This window comes from Ovis canadensis, chromosome 1 (genome assembly GCF_042477335.2).
Source record: "Ovis canadensis isolate MfBH-ARS-UI-01 breed Bighorn chromosome 1, ARS-UI_OviCan_v2, whole genome shotgun sequence".
Lineage (NCBI taxonomy): Eukaryota > Metazoa > Chordata > Mammalia > Artiodactyla > Bovidae > Ovis > Ovis canadensis.
Window position 1 is genome coordinate 208255948 of NC_091245.1, and position 8960 is coordinate 208264907.

Consider the following 8960-nt stretch of genomic DNA (forward strand, 5'->3'; position numbering starts at 1 on the left):
GAGAAATATTACTTGACCTCTATAAGGCTGTTTCAATACAACAACTGCTAGTCAAACAAACTGACTTTGGACAGGTAAGAGGGTAAAATCAGGGGCTTAGAGCAGACCACAGTCTAAATTTAATTATTCAGTTCAGTTCAGTCGCTCAGTCGTGTCTGACTCTTCGTGACCCCATGAATCACAGCACGCCAGGCCTCCCTGTCCATCACCACCTCCCAGAGTTCACTCAAACTCACGTCCATCGAGTCAGTGATACCATCCAGCCATCTCATCCTCTGTCGTCCCCTTCTCCTCCTGCTCCAAATCTCTCCCAGCATCAGAGTCTTTTCTAATGAGTCAACTCTTCAGATAAGATGGCCAAAGTACTGGAGTTTCAGCTTCAGCATCATTTCTTCCAAAGAACACCCAGGGCTGATCTCCTCTAGAATAGACTGGTTGGATCTCCTTGCAGTCCAAGGGACCCTCAAGAGTCTTCTCCAACACCACAATTCAAAAGCATCAGTTCTTTTGCTTTGGCTCCACCCCTTCATTCTTTCTGGAGTTATTTCTCCACTGAGATCCAGTAGCATATTAGTATTCAGTTCAGTTCAGTCGCTCAGTTGTGTCCGAATCTTTGCGACCCCATGAATCGCAGCTAATATGCTACTGGATCTCAGTGGAGAAGTAACTCCAGAAAGAATGAAGGGATGGAGCCAAAGCAAAAACAACACCCAGTTGTGAATGGGACTGGTGATGGAAGCAGGGTTCGATGCTGTAGAGAGCAATATTGCATAAGAACTCGGAATGTTAGGTCCATGAATCAAGGCAAATTGGAAGTGGTCAAACAGGAAATGACAAGAGTAAACATTGACATTCTAGAAATCAGTGAACTAAGATAGACTGGGAATTTAACTCAGATGACCAATGTGTCTACTACAGTGGGCAGGAATCCCTTAGAAGAAATGGAGTAGCCATCATAGTCAACAAAAGAGTCCAAAATGCAGTACTTGGATGCAATCTCAAAAACAACAGAATGATCTCTATTCATTTCCAAGGCAAACCATTCAATATCACAGTAATCCAAGCCTATGCCCCAACCAGTAACGATGAAGAAGCTGAAGTTGAACGGTACTATGAAGACCTACAAGACCTTCTAGAACTAACACCCTAAAAAGATGTCTTTTCCATTATAGGGGACTGGAATGCAAAAATAGAAAGTCAAGAAACACCTGGAGTAACAAGCAAATTTGGCCTTGGAGTACAGAATGAAGCAGGGCAGAGGCTAATAGAGTTCTGCCAAGAGAATGTACTGGTCATAGCAAACACCCTCTTCCAACAACACAAGACAAGACTCTACACATGGACATCACCAGATGGTTGACACTGAAATCAGATTGATTATATCCTTTGCAGCCAAAGATGGAGAAGCTCTATACAGTCAGCAAACACAAGACTGGGAGCTGACTGTAGCTCAGATCATGAACTTCTTATTGCCAAATTCAGACTGAAATTGAAGAAAGTAGGGAAAACCACTAGACCATCCAGGTACGACCTAAATCAAATCCCTTATGACTATATAGTGGAAGTAACAGATTGATTTAAGGGACTAGATCTGACAGACAGAGTGCCTGATGAACTATGGATTGAGGTTTGTGACATTGTACAGAAGACAGGAATCAAGACCATCCCCAAGAAAAAGAAATGAAAAAAGCAAAATGGCTCTCTGAAGAGGCCTTACAAATAGCTGTGAAAAGAAGGGAAGTAAAAAGCAAAGGAGAAAAGGAAAGATATAAGCATCTGAATGCAGAGTTCCAAGAATAGCAAGGAAAGATAAGAAAGACTTCCTCAGCAATCAATGCAAAGAAATAGAGGAAAATAATAGAATGGGAAAGACTAGAGATCTTTTCAAGAAAATCAGAGATATCAAGGGAACATTTCATACAAAGATGGGCTCAATAAAGAACAGAAATGGTATGGACCTAACAGAAGCAGAAGATATTAAGAAGAGGTGGCAAGAATACACAGAAGAACTGTAGAAAAAAGATCTTCATGACTCAGATAATCACTATGGTGTGGTCACTCACCTAGAGCCAGACAGCCTGGGATGTGAAGTCAAGTGGGCCTTAGAAAGCATCACTATAAACAAAGATAGTGGAGGTGATGGAATTCCAGTTGAGCTATTTCAAATCCTGATAGATGATGCTGCGAAAGGGTTGCACTCAACATGCCAGCAAATTTGGAATACTCAGCAGTGGCCACAGGACTGGAAAAGCCCAGTTTTCATTCCAATCCCAAACAAAGGAAATGCCAAATAATGCTCAAATGACCACACAGTTGCACTCATCTCACACGCTACTAAAGTAATCCTTAAAATTCTCCAAGCCAGGCTTCAGCAATACATGAACCGTGAACTTCCAGATGTTCAAGCTGGTTTTAGAAAAGGTAGAGGAACCAGAAATCAAATTGCCAACATCCGCTGGATCATGGAAAAAGCAGGAGAGTTCCAGAAAAACATCTATTTCTGCTTTATTGACCATGCCAAAGCCTTTGACTGTGTGGATCACAATAAACGGTGGAAAATTCTGAAAGAGATGAGAATACCAGACCACCTGACCTGCCTCTTGAGAAACCTGTATGTAGGTCAGGGAGCAACAGTTAGAACTGGACATGGAACAACATACTGGTTCCAAATAGGAAAAGGAGTACGTCAAGGCTGTATACTGTCACCCTGCTTATTTAACTTATATGCAGAGTACATCATGGAGAAACGCTGGGCTGGAAGAAGCACAAGCTGGAATCAAGATTGCCAGGAGAAATATCAATAATCTCAGATATGGCAGAAAGGGAAGAAGAACTAAAGAGCCTCTTGAAAGTGAAAGAGGAGAGTGAAAAAGTTGGCTTCAAGCTCAACATTCAGAAAACGAAGATCATGGCATCTGGTCCCATCACTTCATGGCAAATAGATGGGGAAACAGTGGAAACAGTGGCTGACTTTATTTTTCTGCGCTCCAAAATCACTGCAGATGGTGATTGCAGTCATGAAATTAAAAGACGCTTACTCCTTGGAAGGAAAGTTATGACCAACCTAGACAGCATATTAACAAGCAGAGACATTTGGCTCAGACAGTAAAGCGTCTGTCTACAATGCGGGAGACCTGGGTTCCATCCCTGGGTTGGGAAGATCCGCTGCTGGAGAAGGAAATAGCAATCCAATTCAGTACTATTGCCTGGAAAATCCCATGGAGAGAGGAGCCTGGTAGGCTACAGTCCAGGGGGTCGCAAAGAGTCAGACATGACTGAGCGACTTCACTTTCCTTTCCTTTCCTTTCCTTTTTCAACAAAGGTCTGTCTTGGTTTTTCCAGTGGTCATCTATGGATGTGAGAGTTGGACTACAAAGAAAGCTGAGCACTGAAGAATGGATGCTTTTGAACTGTGATGTAGGAGAAGATTTTTGAGCATCCCTTGGACTGTAAGGAGATCCAACCAGTCCATCCTAAAGGAGATCAGTCCTGGGTGTTCATTGGAAGGACTGATGTTGAAGCTGAAACTCCAGTACTTTGGCCACTTGATGCAAAGAGCTGACTCATTGGAAAAGACCCTGATGCTGGGAAAGATTGAGGGCAGGAGGAGAAGGGGATGACAGAGGATGAGATGGTTGAATGGCATCACCAACTCGATGGACATGGGTTTGGGTGGACTCTGGGAGTTGGTGATGGACAGGGAGGCCTGACATGTTGTGGTTCATGGGGTCTCAAAGAGTCAGACATGACTGAGTGACTGAACTGAACTGAACACCTTATTATTGATGTTACTTTTATTTGTTATACAAAGTGAGATACTATATAATGAATATATGAAGTACAATTTTGAGGCACTTCTCTTTTTCAGTAAATACTGGATAAGTCAGTTCTGATGCATGTGGTCCAAGAATCTTTCTATAAGAAAGGCTTCTCTAATGTGTATCTTGGAAAGGAGCAACTATTAAAGGGAAAAAAATAGCAGGTTAGTATGTAAGTTCCAAATGTGAAAGTTAAAACACTAATGAGGTTTTTTTTTTGGCTCAAAGAAGAATAGACTACAGGAGTCACCAAGTTTTTAAGGTGATGAACTATAGTTGGTATTAATGAGGAATCTTCATTTTTCACTTCAAATTGTGCAATTAAGAAGAGGCAAAAATAGGAAATATCTGTGTTAACTTTCAGAAGCATGTTCTAATGTAAGAGTCATGAGAAATTAAAATAAAAATCACTGAGAGTCTTGGAAGAACTTAAAGGAAATGGACAAAGATCTCATCCTAGGATTATTTAAAGCAAAAAAAATTATAGAAATACTTAGTTCATAGAATCTCATACCTTTACAACATTGTATTTTTCCCTTTGCAAAATTGAACTATATTTAGTTTTCCTTTTTGGTTCAGTTCAGTTGCTTAGTCATGTCTGGCTCTTTGAGACCCCATGAACCATAGCATGCCAGGCCTCCCTGTCCATCACCAACTCCCGGAGTCCACCCAACCCATGTCCATCGAGTCAGTGACGCCATTCAACCATCTCATCCTCTGTCATCCCCTTCTCCTCCCGCCCTCAATCTTTCCCAGCATCAGGGTCTTTTCCAATGAGTCAGCTCTTCACATCAAGTGGCCAAAGTACTAGAGTTTCAGCTTCAACATCAGTCCTTCCAATGAACACCCAGGACTGATCTCCTTTAGGATGGACTGGTTGGATCTCCTTACAGTCCAAGGGATGCTCAAAAATCTTCTCCTACATCACAGTTCAAAAGCATCAATTCTTCAGTGCTCAGATTTCCTTATAGTCCAACTATCACATCCATACATGACCACTGGAAAATAGCCTTGACTAGATGGACCTTTGTTGGCCAAGTAATGTCTCTGCTTGTTAATATGCTGTCTAGGTTGGTCATAACTTTCATCCCAAGGAGTGAGCATCTTTAATTTCATGGCTTCAGTCACCATCTGCAGTGATTTTGGAGCCCAAAGAAATAAAGTCAGCCACTGTTTCCACTGTTTCCCCATCTATTTGCCATGAAGTGATGGGCCTAGATGCCATGATCTTTGTTTTCTGAATGTTGAGCTTGAAGCCAACTTTTCACTCTCCTCTTTCACTGTCATCAAGAGGCTCTTTAGGTCTTCTTCCCTTTCTGCCATAAGGGTGGTGTCATCTGCATATCTGAGGTTATTGATATTTCTCCCAGCAACCTTGATTCCAGCTTGTGCTTCCTCCAGCCCAACGTTTCTCAAAATTAAATATTAAGGAATCATTTGACGTGAGAATCAATTAGAGCAACATGTCTATCTTCTAGAAAGTGGTTTTTAGAAAACATTAAACATTCAGAGTGAAATTGAGTCTATGGCTTTTCTCTTTTGTTTATTTGTTTGTTTTTTAAATTAAGACTTTCCTGTCAGTAGAGAGAAAAAAGGAAGGAAGTAATTGAACAGGAAAAAAAAACAAACAGTAATGCAACTAGTCAAAAAGATGCTGTAATATGTGTTGGGAGCAGTTGGCTTATGTATTGGGAGAGAAGGATGTTAATAGCTCAGAAAATCAGGCATTTGGTTTAAGTTGCTTAAACTAAAAGGGAAAGAGAAGAGCAAAGGGCTGGGGACCATTGGAAGTGGCAGAGTTTAGTGCAAGTGCCAGCTACTAGCAAAGGAACCAGATAAGGCGTTCAACTGCCCCCACCCATGAGGATGCCTCTTTCATCTGGGTAACCTAGATAATAGATGACTTAAGTGACCACTCTTCTCCCTTCCTGTGCCCTAATTCCGCTCTTATGCTTTAAACTAACCATAAAAAGTAAACCGTGAAACCCTAGACACCCCACCCTCTGACCATATACACAGAGCCCCAGAGCTGATATTTCTCTCTCTCTACCCACAACCTGGCTCTTTGGCCCTTGGGTATGCCTTGTTACCTCCAGGATCTGTAAATAATAAACCTTGTTGCTCAAAATTCCCTGATGGATTTTGCTGAACTTCATGCAGTCGTAATAGGAATCATGGGTCAGTCCAGCCACAATATTGACCCATTGTGGAAATGTTTGCAAGGCTCACTACAAGTAATATGGTATTGGGGAATGCCCCAGACATTTCTTGCTGATGGCATCACTATTAATAAACTGAGACAACACAGAGATTAACGTCAATTAAAGTACCAAGGAGCAGACACCTGATTTGGGAGTCAGCTCAGTGAATCCCACAGGATTCTACAACAGTTCTAGAATCAAATGCCAAGAGCCCACCTCCTTCCAGGAGCTTATTAAAATGCACACAAACCCTAGGTGGCTCAGCCATGTACAAGGAGATGAACCAATTCAGAGAGTTTTAAAAACTCTGTGGCTCACAGTGACAAGTCTAAATGATCAATATTTTTATTATTTTTTGGTGAATTTTATTTAAAAAGGTAGGGAAGCATATGGCCTGTTTTCAAATAGGTGTTATTTCATGGTCAATGAATGAATGTCAGTTGCTCAGTCGTGTCCAACTCTTTGCGACCCCATGGACTGTAGCCTGCCAGGCTCCTCTGTCCATGGGATTCTCCAGGCAAGAATACTGGAGTGGGTTGCCATTTCCTGCTCCAGGGGATCTTCCTGACCCAGGGATTGAATCTAGATCTCCTGCATTGCAGACAGTTACATGGTGGGACCCTTATCTACTATGTATGAGACATGAAGTTAGTTAAGACATTGAAAGTACAAAGGTGAGCATGGCAGTCCCAACTCCTCAACAGTTGGGGGGCTGGCTGTAATGCTGATGAGAACAAATGAGTAAAACAGATGCTTATAATACAAAACACAAAAGGAAAAAAAAAAAGGGTGGGGGGAATAGCATAAAATCTGACCAGGACTGACACAGAGATCAGGGAAAGATTTTCGAAAAGTCAGTGTTGAGTTGAGCCCTGGATGCTGAAGAGGAGGAATGTTCTGAGTGAAAATGATTTAATTTTCACCTATTTAAATTTCACCTATTTACAAAGCAATCCACTTTTTGAAACACCTTGAGCCTTTGTTATACTAAGTAACAGACATTATTCTGTAGAAGTCAATTTAAGTGGACATCTGGCAGCTTTCATTGTCTTAGCAAAGTTTTGAATTTTGAATCAATTCTGAAGCTTAATCAGGTATCCACAGTGGGCAGATAATCCACATATTAGGAATGTAAATTTTTATTCAACTTAGGGTAAGTGGAGATGTTTTAAGTTAAGGGAAAAGGTACTATAAAAACAGGTTATCGTACAGTGAGTCAAGATTTACAATGAGTCAGGATTCTATTGGATGTTATTTAGGCAACAAAAGGTATACTTCATGTTTTCATATTTCAGTCCCTAACCGAACTAAGATGCAGAGAAATGTAAACTTTTTCAAATCTCAGAGGCATTCCGTTTTTTGTTCTGTATTATAATTCTTGCTAGCTATTAAAGAAGATTGGCTGCCCCATTTTTGCTTCTTCATCTGGTTTATTCGTGCTCAGAAACAAATAAAGTAACACAAAAGCATTTTCCAATAAAATATGACTAATGAATTAGAAAGTGCTATCCGGTGCCTTGTGAACATTTCAAAATACTGTAAGCCTTTTTCTTCATTAAGATATTCCCAAAATAAAACCAAAGGGGAAAAAATGTATTTCAATGCAGAAGCATGAAATATGATAACTAATAAGAACAATTATAATCATTTTCTTTAGAATACAACTATGAATGACACATGTAAATAGCTCCAATATATTCATTTAATATTACTGATAATTAATGTGAGCACTAAATTAGAATTCCTTTATCAGTCAGAGTTGTAAAGCACTGTAACAGCCTAGAGATTACTGGAAAAGCTGATACCTGAGTGAAGAATATACCCAGTCTGCTGATAATGAAGGAGTGTACTGACTTTTAATTCCATAAATAAATAGAATGTTTTTAAGCATCAGACTTCATGAAAATTTAGCTGAATTAATTAGTAAACACATGCTGCATGTTTGCCCAAATGCTTTATTCCCTGCAGAAGCTAAATACCTTTCCCCGTTTGCATCTGTGAGAATATTGAATTGTCCTAATTTTGAGCAAGCCCACAAAATGCATTGGGAGTGATCTCGGTAAATTTTAAATAGCTACATAATTCAGTAAAGTGATACGTTCAATACACTTCTTGACCTTTTTCCCAGATACTATCAGAAAAATAAACAAGATCCTTTTTGGCTGGGAAAAACAAGTTATCCCACACCTCTCTCGGAAAACCTCTTCTCTTACACTCAAACTTATATGAATTCAGAATAGCTCCAAATGAAGTAAAATAAATGACTTTGTGGTATATCTGAAAGATGCAAACATATATATTTTAAGTAATTTAAACTGAGAGAATGCCAACATCTGGGCAGTATTAGAACATCTGATTTGTAATAGGCCCTCAATAAATGCTTGCTGAATGAAACAAGCCTAGTGGAATTTTTTTAAAGTAAAACTTGGATGAAGACATAAAATTAATATCACCTATGTTATTATTTGGGGGGGGGGCAAAATAATGTTTTATAAATGTGCAATTTTAATATCATGCAAATCCAAATGCTTATTTCTTCTTTCCTCTTACACTTTTAATTCAGGCCATCTTCACCTCACTTCTCAGTGACTGAAACATGCATAATGGGCTTCCTGCCCCATTTCTGCCCAACCAACCTCCCCCCGCCACTGCCCCACTCCTGCTCCCATTCTTTTTCCATTCTATAAGCTGACCTTTCTAAGACCTTCTGTACCCCCTCGCCCCCTCAGGATAAAGCCCAAAGCATCCAGAATACTTCATTGTGTGCCCACAGCCAGTCTTTCCAACCTCCTCCATCTCCACAACGCAACTTCTGGCACTTAGTGCTCCAGCCGTATTCAACTCTGCAACTTTTCTGCAAGCCATGCTCTCACCCCAGAGCCTTTGCACATGCTGTCCCCTCTATTAGAAAGCTTTACTTCCTGCCAGCTCTTGGCCTTCT